This window comes from Asparagus officinalis, unplaced genomic scaffold, assembly GCF_001876935.1.
Source record: "Asparagus officinalis unplaced genomic scaffold, Aspof.V1 AsparagusV1_Un244, whole genome shotgun sequence".
Taxonomy (NCBI): Eukaryota; Viridiplantae; Streptophyta; class Magnoliopsida; order Asparagales; family Asparagaceae; genus Asparagus; species Asparagus officinalis.
The window spans coordinates 3,098-15,205 of record NW_017972509.1 but is presented as its reverse complement, the minus strand read 5'-3'; the positions used below and the strand labels follow the sequence as shown (position 1 = coordinate 15,205).

Genomic DNA, 12,108 nt, shown 5'->3' with positions numbered 1-12,108 from the left:
ATTTCCGAATAGCGACCTACCAAGTGATGAGTCGTTATTCGGACCCTTCCACGATCGCTCACGTAAGTGATCGGTCATTTCGGGCTAAATTATTACACTTAATGACACCGTCCAACCTAATTATGACTTAACAATTGTGATTAACTCAACCCGACACCTCAAATGGCTAAGGATAGAGAATAAATTTTAGCATTAAGTCTAAAAGAAACTTCTCAACAACTCATCATACTGAGGAGAATAGCATGACCAGCCCGATTCAAACGGTAATCGGTAAATGTAAATTAAAACCGTTGATAGCTGAGGGTTTGCTAAAAATCCTGAGTATGGGTCAACAAGAAGGAAAAATGCACAAGTTATTCGAGATGCAATGATTGGATAATAAAAGCAAAACTTCATTCATAAGCTGATTTTTAGACAATACATTCGAACAAAGTTATGATAATATATTCAAATAAAGTCATAACAAAACAAAAGGACATCTCAAATCAAATCCAGCAAACTAAAGGATGCAAGTTTAGCCTTAACAATGGCCAGCTCTTTTTCTTGTTCTGCTCGGATCTTCTCCTCCTCTTCCTTCTAAAGCTTGGTCTCAGCAAGAGCGGCGGCAGCTGCAGCTTCAGCAGCCACTTCTTCTCGACGAAGAGCCTAGAGAGCTTGCAGTTCTTTTGTGACAACACGGTGAACTCTTGTGCTATCACCTTGGAAGTCCTTCAGAATCACCTCACACTGGGCAGTTCTGATCCCCGTACGGCCAGCAATGTTATTATAAGCATCCATCTTAGACTGCAGACGACGTTGCCGCTCGTGCAAGTCCACGACAATAACTTCTTGCTCTGATATGTGTTTTGCTCGCGCTTTGTGCTCATGCATCCTCTGAATTCGGGCTTCGATTATGAGCGGCGCTACCTTGTCATGCGGGTTGGAGCATACCATCTCTTCCAAGCGGTACATAACTTCCTCCAGGTGAATGAGTTTTTGCTCATATTGCTTAGCCAACTGGAGGCCGCCCACACGCTGAGTGTCCTTAAGACTATCCGCTACGAAGGGGAGCAAATCATAAAATTTTCCCCACCCAAGACAAATGATGGAGGCCACTTGTTTCATAGCACTCTCCAACCTTTGTAGGAGGCCCTGCGTGGATCCAGAGTCCGAGTAAGCAAATTCCTAGCCACGGGCAATCGTAGCAATGGGTTGAAATTAGGGGAATGGCCCGTCGTCGTCGACATATGGCTTCAACCTAGATCCTCCTATGATAGCCGGGTCGGAGAAGCCAGACTTACACTTAGATTGTGGGGTATGTGTCCCAGCAGGTGTTGAGGTGGCTCTTCCTTCTCCTCATCGTCAGAGATCGTGATGATTTCGAGTCTCGATGGTCTTCTTTTACGAGCGATCTCCTCATACCAATCCACCTCCTCGGTAGTGAGAGGTCTCTTCCTAGAAGCCCGTAAATTATGAGGCCTAACAACCAGGGCCTCCTCTCAAGATGCACGATACAACAGAAAGAAGTTAGAAAATTTTGACCCAAAAGGTCAAAAAATTTCTAAGTCTTGAAGACAGATGGCCTGCACAATGCAGGCGAGCTCCATCATGGAAGCAAGCTGACAAAGCTCGCCTGTCAAACGGATCTCGCCTGACCAAGGCAGAGGCTCTCCTGACGTAGATCGGAGCTCGCCAGGAAAAGCGGGGCTCGCGTGACAAAAACAGAGCTTGCCTGACAGGCAAGCTCGCCAGAATAGCTGGGCCTCGTAGTAATAGACGAAGCTCGCTAGAAGATGAACAAGTCTGTTCGTCTTCTCCATTTTCAGTCCCCTGGACTTACCGTGGTGAGTTTGAGCCACGCCGGGGGTGACATCAGCAATGTTAGTGGCGGAGGAGGAGGAAGAAACTTCCTTCTTCCCCTTCGAAGCAGACACCTTCACTCTTGGGGCCATGGCGAGTTCGAAGAGAAATGAGGATGAGAGCTTTGAGTTTCTTCGAAAACTTGAGCAAAGAGTTTGATAGCACAGCGATCGCCTGATTAGGGAGATGAGCGCACTATATAGGTGAAATCTCAATGACCGAGATTCGCCAGTTCGAATCGAACGACCGCGAGAGAGGCGGGACGTTCAGAATTCCACGTGAAGGGCCAAGATCTGGCGGTTTGAGTATGATCTCTCGTCGAATCAATGGTTGAGATCAAGAACGCAACTAAATCCACGGCTCAGATCGAGCGTGTGAAGACGAGGCGTCGCCTTAGCTGGCGAGCCCAGAAGTCCACCCATGGACACATAGCTCAGCCAGACTTGAGCCTCTCCTGGCGAGCGCAGAAGTCCTACCAAGCTCGCCTGTCCCACAGCTGGGGCTCGCCTGCAAGCACGAAGTTCACCCTCACAGGCTTGAGCCTCGCATAGTGATTCAACTCACCAGCAAGCAAGAGCTCGTCTGCATATTTGGAGCTTGTCTGCACATTTGGAGCTCGCCTTCCAATGGCTTGAGCCTACACTTCGTCAAGCTGCCTGAAGAGCTCAACTCAACCAAGGGGCTCAAATTAGCCCAAAGCAAGGAGCAATGATCCTCTTTATTAAAAGTATTCCAGACAACATACAATCTAATTTAGGTCTAAAAATTTTGAAGGGGGTTTTATAGGCAATAAAAATTGCCTTTACACAATTAGAGCTCAAACCTCACCTATTAGAGTTTGTCTGCGTGTTCAAAGCAAGCAAAAGGCCAAATAGAGCTCGTCTGCAAAGCCAAATCTCACCTACAGTACAAGCAAAATTCGCCTGCATTGCTTAACTTACCAGCACGAGTCAAGCTCGCCTGCATTCAAAAGGCCAAGTAGATCTCGCTTGCAAGCCAAAGCTCGCCAATATGCAGAGCTCGCCTGCAAGGCAAAGCTCGCATGCAGTATAAGCAAAGTTCACCTGTATTGTTTGACTTGCCAGCACAAGTCAAGCTCGCCTACATTCAAAAGGCCAAGCAAAATCTCGCCTGTTTGCTTGACTTGTCAGCTCGAGTCAAGCTCGCCTGATTATCGAGCTCTCCAGCACGAGCTCGGCCTCACTTGAACACCTTGCTCGCCTGCACGAGTCATGCTTGCCTGTAGTGAGTTCACCCGCACGAACCCAGCTTGCCAACGAACACCAGCTCACATGCTCGAGGGGCCCGCCAGCTGACCCCACCTGTTTGCCAAGCTCGCCTGCAAGCTTGCTTGAACGTTCAAACAGCTCTCAAACTCACCTACAAACCTGTCAGTCTCGCCTGAACAGTGCAAGTGGCAGCTTGCTTGTGGGAGTGGGCCCACCTACTTTCCACATCCTAGGTAATGAGACATGACTCCCATCACACCTATAGTGGCCACATCCCATAGCTATAGGGGGAGTATGCTACTCCTTACTCCTATCCGTGGTCACATCCCACAAATCAAGGGATGACTCATATCATCCCTTGCCTATTTATAGGACCTCCTTGCTAACATGAAAGAGGTTCAGCGGAGGTTCCAACAGAGGCTCCCTCATTGGCTTGCTTGGTAGAACTCTCCTAGCTTTTTGCTTGGATTGCTGAAGTAGACTCAATCTGAACTCTAAGATTTGAGACTCTAGGCTCTTTGCAAACTCTTGCATATTAGCATTCTCCAAGCATTTGGTCTTGATACTCATCAAGCTCGGGCATATTCGAACTCAATCACCCTGGAGCTTCTACTATGTACTAAAGCTCAACCGTAATTTCGATAAGATCGTCCAAGGGAAGCAAACTCAACACAAGCTTCGAGGGAGGCATCCTATTGTTACCGAACGCTACCGAAGAACCCACGTTAAATAACGAGAGCATTCTCTCCACTTCTGTTGTAAATCTTGAATTTTATTGATTTGTAATAAGTCATTCTTATCAACACAAATCTTTATTTGAGGGCCTTCTCGCCGCTTTTGTTGTAAATCTTGGATTTTATCAAGCACAAGTTTTTGTGCTTGGTAGTGAGTTGGCATATTCCCCTCCACTCATTAAAATCGGTGCCCACATTCACATGGGTTGGGAGTGGTTGGGAATTGGAATGAATAGATGAGAATATTGATAGACCCTAGAGGGGGGTGATTAGGGTCTTATGCTAATCTATTCCAATTTTATGCCAATTAAAACTAATTCAAATATTATTCTTGCAAGATAGATATATAATATGTTATGAGCAAGAATGAGCAATATAAACAAAGGGATATATCCTAGCAATGAGATATACTATGAGATATATGCAAGGATATACAAACAACACAAGCATAAATAATCTAAACTAGATAGTGGGAAATATAAACAAAGAGACAAAGACACAATAAGATGAACAAAAATAAGTGCGCCAATGCAAACTCAAACACACGATATGTTCACGGAGTTTGGTCCCCACGACCTACGTCTCCGCTCCTCACCTCGAGGAGATCTCCACTATCACAACCGGGTTTTCTACACTCACCCGAATAACGTTTACACCTCACAATACGGTTTTCTAGCTAACCGAAAACTTCACAACTACTAACAAAACACACTTCATGAAGTCATGGGTCGACTCGTGATGTTATGAGTCGACCCGTCAGAAACAAAATATAAACTACACAACAGTTTATGAGTTGACTCAACACTGTTCATGAGTCGACTTAAGACATGCACACAGTCTGTTTTAAATAGAAATCTAATTTTCAAACCTCTTTTAAAAGTAGCAAATAAAATTAGAAAAATATAAAACTTTGAGAAATGATTGTAAACATGATAATAAACATGCTAAAAAAACTGGTTTTCAAAAAGTACCTCCCAAATGAAAAATATCATTATTTTGCAAAATAGTTCAAAACATGAAAATGTAAACACATGAGTTTTGACATTTTAGCTTAACCATGTTTTAAAACATTACAAAATAATTTTGTAGACTTAATAAAAGATGTATATGATTATGTTAAGTCCAAAAACTGATAATACAATATTTTCACAAATACAATAGAATATGAAACATATGAGTATGTATATGAATATATATTTGTTTCATATCTATGAAATTAAACCAAACCAAGTTATTCACGTAAAAACAAACATGTATGAATATAAATATTTATTTATATGCTTGTAAAAACTTTGTTTGTGGATAAACCAAAAGCCAAAATGTGTATATATATAACTATATATATACATAGAAACCAATAAAATGTGTGTGTATATGATATTGAGCTTACAGTACTTAACACACATAATATAAACTCCTAAACTAATTATACCCAAGCCTATGATCTTCAACGAAGCTCTATCTTGGTACACTTACGGATGAAGCTTGAACTTGGATCTTTAACTTGAATTGTAAGGCTTCAACCACTATTTCCGCCACTCTCCATTTGATATGATCGTTATGGTGCAATTCCATCCAACCTCCAACTTGTTGTTTGTCTATAATAAATAGAAAACTACAAATACTAGACAAACAATATTAGTCGTAAATTGTTTGTTAAACATCATCAAAATAAGAAGGCCAACAAATATGACACATCACTATCAAGCACAAAATTTGTGCTTGGTACCAAGCACAAATCTTCATTTGTATACATACATACATCTATATATGTATGTATGTATATATATATATATATAAACATCATCAAAATAAGAAGGCCAACAAATATGACACATCACTATCAAGCACAAAATTTGTGCTTGGTACCAAGCACAAATCTTCATTTGTATACATACATACATCTATATATGTATGTATGTATATATATATATATATAGAAGAGGTCCTAACAAATCTAAGCACCATTGGGCAAAAGGTATAGGGCTCAAAATAGGAGTCAACTCAGTTGCGGCGGCTCGAGGAATGGATGAAAAGAATTGACACCTTTGCCAACGCAGATGTACTAGCTCATTGACTCGGCCTCGCGCATAGCTCTGCAAATAATAATCTTGATGAATGGTTTTTTGGTGCATAGGGTTCGCAGCCCCTGCGATGATCCCGCATATGCCTGGTTCGTGGAAAAAATCGTGTCTTCTTCATTATGATTCCATGTGTCATCCTTAAATAACAGGTTTTTGACATTACAAAGATCCGTCTTTTTATAAATCCGCCGTTACAATGAAAATCACAGCAAAAGAAAAAAAACATTCATAACTTTTTTCCTTGTTGCTCGGACAAATCGCGCAGCTCCTGTTTTGCGCGCGCTCGCTTGCGTGGTTGTTGCCTGCGCGCGGCTTTATCCGTGGACCACTGCAAGATCTCAGATCCGGTCGAGCTAACGCAGTATGACGGGTATATTTCCGCCAAGGAACATAATAGCGAGGGTACTATTCGCAAGCGAAAATAGTAGCCTTTAATTTCGCGGATCACAAAGACCAAGCTTTGATCCGGAGTACGCCTGCGCTAGATTTGCAAGCAAATTTCTGGTCTCTCGAACTCTTGCCTTATTTGCGTGACGATTCGGAGCCACCAGATCTGGAGACAAGTCCTCGAACGTCTAAAGCCTTGGACTCTCCTTTTCAGATCTGAGTCTTCAATTCCAGCCAGGGCTTTGTCTCCCAAATTTCTACCTATAGGTGCGGCCTCCGGCCAACCGAGCCCACTAGAGGTGGCCTCGCCGTTTTGCCGCCCGAGTCCCCTAGGTGTTGGGTTTCCGTCGTTTTCCGTTTTTGCGTTCTGTCCGCTGATCCGCGTTCGTGTGCGTTGATTACTCCGGACTTGAATCGTTGACCTGATGGCCGCAGTAAAATCGATTCCCTGATTGGCCAGTAAATCTACTTCTGAGTTCCGAGTTGAAACTTGATCTTGATCTCGATCGGTGATCGCTCGCAGTATCCCTTGGTTGGATGACTGGTGACTCTTCGAATCCTTGGCTGTTCCACACCGAATGGCATGTATTCCGCTTGCTTGCGTGCGATTCTTAACCTCGTCGCTCGTTAATCCGCTTCGTTTGCGTGTCACTTGGCTTCGGCGTCGTGGACTGACGCCTCGTGTTTGGATATGTCGTCCTTGCATGCCGTTCGTCGGCTGTACCAGCTATGCAAGGGTCCTATAAGCAATTTTACACGCCGACAGATACCCCCCTCCAAAAAGTATTTTAGGTCTCATCTTTATTAGAAGAGTCTGGATAACTTTGGATACTTGATGTCCCACCTTCAGTCGAGCTTGTAACGGGACTTTGGACTGGTTTTTCTCTTGATTTCCTTCAATCCTTCAGGCTATTCGGTGCTTTGTCGAATGTCTGTAAGGTTTTCGGTGCTGCATTTATTGTCTAACCGTTGTCGGAATTTCAAATTTGAAGTCGATTCCTGATTTTATGATATTTAGCTCATGTTTGTTGGTTCAACATAGAACTGACTCTCGAATGTTGACGTTGAGTCTTTATTTGCGACGCATTGTCCGGCGTAGTGTTGTTGAGTTATCCTTAAGAATATTTAGAAAAATATTCTCCAGGAACTTCTCAACTGTGGTCGCCAGATTGTTCGCGGGAAAAATCGTAGCTTTCTTCATTGTTGATATCATTGCTATCTCAGTTAACAACTTTATGCGTTACAAAGATCCGGTCTTTTTATAAGATCCGGTTACAATGAAAAATCAAAGAAAACAAAGTAAAGATTACAATTTTTTCCTTTTGTGTCGAACGAATCGCGAGCTCCTGTTTTGCGGTCACTCGCTTTGTGTGGGTTCTTTGCCTGCGCCGGGGTTATTTGCCGTGGACCACCGCGTGATCTCGATCCGGTCGGATCTACACAATATGACGGGTAATATTCCACCAAGGGAATAATAGCCGGGAGGGATTGTTTCACCAAGGAAACAACCGCTCGAATCTCGGGATCTAAGAACCAAGCTTAGATCCGGAGTGTGATCGTGTAGATCTCAAATCCAATCCTCTCGAACTCCTGCCTTATTTGGCGTTGGTGATCGCCGAGCACCGGATCTGAAAGTCCAAATCTCCAAGCCTTCAAAGTTGTGATCTTTTTTTTAAATCTGAATCTTCAATCCAGCAGGGCTTCGCCTCTCTCCAAAAATTTCCAACCTCGAAACAAATGAGCACAAGGCCTATTTATAGGCACTCAGAACTGTGCCCGCGCACAGTTCTGAGCCTAGCCACCCATGGGTGGCTCGGCCTTGGCCGAGCCACCTCAGGGTGGCTCGGCCTTGGCCGAGCCACCCTGGGGTGGCTCGGCCACCGAGCCACCTCAGGGTGGCTCGGCTTGGGCCGAGCCACCCTGGGGTGGTTCGGTTTCGGCCGAGTCCCCGGGTGTTTGTCCGTTTCGTCCTTTGTTTCCGGTTCTGGTTCTCTTGTGTGGTTGATTGACTTGGCAACGACTCTTTGACTTGATTCCAGATTTGGCAGTGAGTCGGGTTCCTGATATGGCAGTAAATCAACTTCTGAATTTGAGTCCGGAATTGATGTTGATTTGATCGTGATTCATCCGAGTTCGCTCTTGTTTAGATGACTCGGTGATTCACCTAAACATTGGTTTGATTCCGCGTGCGAGTGGATGCATTCCAATGCTTGGGTGCGATTTGTCGCCTCGTTAACCTGCTCCGTTGCGTATAGCTTGGCTTCAGCGTTGGCGAGCTAACGGTCTTGTTTGGATACGTCGCCCGGTGGTCCGTTTGTTAAATCGGCGTCGAGCTGTGCTAAGGGACCTATAGGCAATTTTATACGCCTACAGATACCCCCTCCAAAGTATTTCAGTCTCATTCTTTTATAGAAGAGTCTGGAATACTTTGGATGTGATTGTCCCAACCTTCAGTCGGTGTAACGGGACTCTGGAATGACTTCTGTTCTGGATTCCTTCAATTCCTTCAGGCTATTCAGTGCTTTGTAGAATGCCTGTAGGGGTTCCGGTGCTGCATTTATTGTCTGACCGTTGTTGGAATTTGAACTTGAAGTCGATTCTTGATTTCTTGACTTTTTGGCTCGAGTTTGCTGCTTCAACACAGAACTTATCATCGATTGACTGCGTTGAATCTTCATCTATAACGCGTTGTCTGGCGTTTGAGCTTCATTGCGACGCGTTGTCCGGCGTCCAGGCTTCATTATGATGCACTGTTCGGCATTTGACACAGTTTATACTCGTACGTCTGCTGGAGTACACACGGTTTAAGCTCTTAAGGAATTGGAGCATGGATCTTATCCCAAGGTCGTTGGATGCTCGAGTCACGAGACCAACTCATAAAGTTGATGCGTCAATGACTCGCATATTTATAGGATTTTTGGCAAATCCTCAGCCATCAACGGGTTTGATGCGCCTTTACCGACTACCGTTTGAGTCGGGCTAGCATGCGGATTGTTTTAAGTCCAGACGGAATTCCGTCTGGGTTGTCCACCCAGACGGAATTCCGTCTGGGTTGGCAACCCAGACGGAATTCCGTCTGGGTTGGCAACCTAGACGGAATTCTTAATTCCGTCTAGGTTGACTTCCGTCTAGATTGATCAACCTAGACGGAATTCCGTCTAGTTTGAAGCAATCTAGACGGAAGCAAAATAAACCACCCAAACTAGACGGAATTCCGTCTAGATGAACTAATCTAGACGGAATTGCAATCAACCTAGACGGAAATTTCCGTCTAGGTTGATCGTTTTTCTACTAGTGGTTATGGTGTTTTTGAACTATAATTCTTTTATTAAATTATATAATTGTTATTAACAATCACTAGCTAATTTCCGCTGGTGTCTTGCACAGCATTTGTTCTAAGTTGTTATTGTAGGAAGCTCAAGAGTCAAGATACTTGCAACTACACGTGCGAATGGGGTCAGGATAATCAACTTTAAGGCATCCTAAAACATGTCCAGTTCAGCTGTTGACGGATCAAGCTTAAGCCCAACATACCGTACCCAACACTTCCTGAACACTCCTTAAATATATGCATATATTTCTTTAAACCAATACTCAATTATACAATGCATGCTTAATTTAAAACGCTTGTTATACACTTCTTGGATGTGTATCTTGCACTTCCAATGTTGTAACTTGTTGGATAAGGATCGAGTTTATTTTAGCCTTAAGAACTACGATTTAAAAGGGTCATTACATATATAGGTCAAAACTATGATTATATCCCATGAGTTTCAGGTGTGTCCCCATACCCTACCTTTTACAAATTTTCCATGTCGCATACCCACACCCGTCCCCATGCAATTTAATTAGGCTAGAAGTAAAGCTTCTTGCACCTATATACATAGAATAAGATCGAATCCAAAGATAACGATTATCTCACATTATTTAAACACTTCCATCAACCAGGCAATACTTCAAAATTTATCCAATGTATAAGCCCATCAAAGACAGTTGTTCCTATAAGAACCATTTTCTGATCTCTATATAGCCAACCAGATATAAGGGACGTTAATTTCTTGAAATATTGAACAAAAGTTTGTACGATATGAAAACCTAGGAAAATAACTTTCACATACCTCAGACATTATGATCCATGGGATGGCTCCAATCCCAAGAGAGAGAAAAATGACATAAGCCTGAAAACATATAAATTGATCAATGAGCACATTGTTATACAAAAGGCGAAATAAGTTCCACAAACATAGACATACCACAAGTCCAGCCAATGAGATGATACTCAGTAAAAAATAGAACCTAGAATCATCTGATATTGCTCCCTGCATATGAAAGAAAGTACAAAGAGACAGCGGTAAAGTTAAGAACAAAAGTGTACACACAAAATTCAAATCGTCTAAAAGTTAAAATCTTCCCAGAATAGCATGAAGCAAACCTTCAAATAAAATGCAATGGCAACAACAAGAAGGCTAAGAGTCATTCCAGCACTTGAAATCTGCATAAGAAAACACACTTGTTCTTAGGTACTAGTCCTAATTAACATGGATAGAGTAAGAAATTTTTTGCTTCAAAACTCACTGTGGATGTAACGTGAGTGGGGACCACGAGCTGAGGCTTGAAAACCGCGTGAAAGAGTCACCCACGTGAAGAGAAGAAACCGCGTCCTTGCCCAGCGGACAAAAGAGGCCAGGCCCACCCGAACCTTGACATGACCCGTTCCAGTTGCTATAAAATGTAACCTAGGGCTTTGGAGAAAGGTAGCGAAGGAGGGTGGGCAGTTATTTTCTTTGGCGGCTGCGTGTGTGCAATTGTTGGGCGCGTGTGCAGAGGCGGTGAAAAGGAGTTTTCGTGTGCTAGGGCTGGGAAAAGAATTCACTGCGGCTGTGCAAAGAAAAAGGCAGAGGCTTATTGTTTGGGTTGTGTGCATCCTTTTGAGAGTGTCTTTTGTGAGAGATTGGAGAGTTTATTTGAGGGTTTAAATTGTGAGAGTTGTAAACCTAGTTGTATTCTCTCCTCTCTAATAGTAGATCTCCCCCCTCCTTGCCCCGTGGACGTACGCAGTTTGCCGAACCACGTAAAATTGGTTGTTTGAGTTTGTGGCCATTGTAATAGTTTTTAGGATCCCTCGACGCGCAGTCCTAGAGCTGACGAGAGGAAGAGCTAATATCCCACTTTGATGAGATATTAGGCTTTCAGATTCTTGTTCCCTTTGAGAAACAAGAATTCTTATCGATCTTTCTCTCTTATTGTGCACCAGAAACTCTGCCGAAATTTCCGCTGCGCACAACAAGTGGTATCAGAGCCCAGATTCCAGATCTAGGGTTTGGTTGGAGGAGTAGATCAATTTGGAGGCTCGTTTAGGGCTTCGTTGGTGATAAATGTGTGATCTTTTGGTAAAGACTCTATCTTTTAGTTTTGGATCTATTTTTCGTTCGTTGGTGCGTAAGATGTCGGGGAAAGAAGGTGCTTCGGGTGTCGAGGGTGGTGCTTCTGGCGTGAAGACCATTCAGAGTTTGAATATCCACTCTATGAAGATAGATGTGGAGAAGTTTAATGGCACAAACAATTTTGGATTATGGAGATGCGAGGTTTTGGATGCGCTGAACGCGCAGAATTTGGAGGATACTTTGGAGTTAGATGGCAAGCCAGATGAGATTGAAGAGAAGGTTTGGAAAAAGATGAATCGAACGGCGTGTGGTGTGATTAGGTCTTGTTTGACTCAAGATCTAAAATATGATGTGATGAATGAGACTTCTGCGAAGAAGATTTGGGAGATTCTCGAAAGCAAGTATCTGACAAAGAGTGTTGAGAACCGCTTGCATTTGAAGAGGAGACTTT

The 12,108-nt window shown here is 43.4% G+C and overlaps 1 long non-coding RNA gene across 1 annotated transcript; it reads right to left on the bottom strand.

The window, feature by feature from the left end:
- Positions 1–10,381: 10,381 nt before the first annotated feature.
- Positions 10,382–11,307, bottom strand: LOC109827482. The gene is made up of 4 exons (XR_002243439.1): positions 10,849–11,307; positions 10,706–10,765; positions 10,527–10,592; positions 10,382–10,451 (listed from the first exon to the last, which is right to left on the bottom strand). It is a non-coding gene; the product is annotated as an uncharacterized LOC109827482 (long non-coding RNA).
- Between the last annotated feature and the right edge of the window lie 801 nt (positions 11,308–12,108).